This window comes from Nannospalax galili, unplaced genomic scaffold, assembly GCF_000622305.1.
Source record: "Nannospalax galili isolate Female #2095 unplaced genomic scaffold, S.galili_v1.0 scaffold507, whole genome shotgun sequence".
NCBI lineage: Eukaryota > Metazoa > Chordata > Mammalia > Rodentia > Spalacidae > Nannospalax > Nannospalax galili.
In genome coordinates, this window is record NW_008356261.1 from 285092 (window position 1) to 286845 (window position 1754).

General features: G+C 50.7%; 1 protein-coding gene across 2 annotated transcripts in view; it reads left to right on the forward strand.

Annotated features, from left to right (window-relative positions):
- Positions 1–1754, forward strand: part of LOC103751065 (interferon-induced transmembrane protein 3) — a 50132-nt gene that overhangs the window by 46364 nt on the left and 2014 nt on the right. The window contains exon 1 of one of the 2 annotated variants that reach the window (XM_017803554.1): positions 832–872. The exons of the other annotated variant lie outside the window; for it this stretch is intronic. The gene's annotated coding sequence lies outside the window, so the exon portion shown is untranslated. Of the gene's footprint in view, positions 1–831; positions 873–1754 lie in introns of those variants that run through there. 2 annotated transcript variants of the gene reach the window in all.

A 1754-nucleotide genomic window follows, 5' to 3' on the forward strand; every position in this document is an offset into this window, starting at 1 on the left:
GGGGGTCCTGGGGCTGGGTTCTGATAGGGGACAGGTTATCAGGTATGGAAGGACCAAAAGCAGAGTCAGAGCGGTAGGGAGGAGGGATGGGGCAAAGGCCCCTGGAGTTTCAGGATCTTGTGGGACTGTCTTAGCCAGGAGGACCTGGTGGGAAGAACATTTGACACAGAGGGAGGGATTAGCACGGAGGGCAAGAAAGGCATGGATGTAGGGTAGTTCAGACTGCTTGCCGTTACGCTGGCAGAAGTTTTCCAAATCTTTTAAAATATTGAGGTCTAAGGTTCCAGTGTTTGGCCAAACAGAGTTATTATCTAGTTTGTACTGAGGCCAGGAAGTGGTACACAAGAATTTTAGCCGTTTTGATCTGATAGTGTGAGACAATCCTAGCTTTTTTAAGGATTTAAGTAAGCAGGCCAAAGGCATCAGACCCTGAGGTTTTGAGTGTTTGGTTCCCATAGCAACGGATTAGGTGGAAAGTGAAAGGAGAGTTAAAGACCTCAGCTGGTGGGTAGGGGAACAAAGAGAAACTTTTTGCCCTGAGGGGGTAGAGGTGGAGTGTGTGTGTGGGGAGAGAGAGAGAGAGAGAAAGCAGGAAGAGAAAGGTTTGGCTTAGGTCATGTAAAAACAAGAACGAGAAGAATCAGGCAACAAAACAAAAGCGTCCTTTTTTTTGTATTGCTGATTCAAGTTGAATTGCATCCTGCAATCACTGGGGAGGGTGGGAAATACAAGTTGTGCATGTCCCCGCCAGTGACCACAGCATCCTGTAGTCAAAGGCAGGGCGGAACCTCCCACACACCGGTGTGATTTCAAGCAAAACGAGTAAGGAGAGGTTCTGCAATGTGGTGCGTGACCAGCCAGTAGGAAACAAGGTAGTGGGCCTGGAGGCTGAGATGGACCGGGAATGGAGAAGAATGGAGAGGCCTAGATGAAGTTCAGAGTAGCTAGTGAACAGAGGGAGAGGAGAGAGAGAGAGAGGGAGAGAAAGAGAGAGAGAGAGAGAGAGAGAGAGAGAGAGAGAGAAGATGAGATGTTAGGGGAAGGCAAGAAAGGTAAGGGAGCTGAGGTAGGGAAAAGGATTTGAGTGTGACGGGGAGGCAGGTCTGACTCCCAGGTGGGCGTGGACAGGCACAGTAACTGTGCCGGGCAGTTCAACGGTCGCAGAAACCAGTGCTGTCCAGTGGTCATGAGTGAGATCTGGGAGTGACCGAATTTGATTGGAAAGGAGATGAAAAGAGAATTGGCGGAGAGTAGTGAAGGGGAAAGGGGAGAGAGAGAGGGGGAGAGAGAGGGAGAGAGAGCTGAAAGGAACGGGAGAGGGGAGAGAGATAGAGGGTGGAAGTGTACCTTAATGCCGAATTAGTGGTGTTCGCAGAGGCCAGTAACGACAAGCGAGTCTGAAAGTTTTACGTGTGAGGTCCCTTGAAGTAAGAGCTGGGTTTTGGTACCATCTGATAGGTAGAGAATGGGCGGGAGCGAGCGGCGCAGATGGAGGAAGGCACCGAGGCACAGATGGAATTCTCAGCAGGATACAGATTTATTTCGCACGGGGCATCTTTCCCTCGGGGAAGAGAAAGATGTCGGCAGAGGGAACGATGTCAGGGAAGGGAAAGGAAGGGAAGGATGTAGGGAAAGACGTCAGGGAAGGGAAGGGAAGGGAAGGATGTCAGGGAAAGATGTCCACGAAGGGAAAGATGTCCGCCCACGGGTTGTGAGCTGGGACTTTATATATGGGGGCTTTAGGGTGTGGAAGG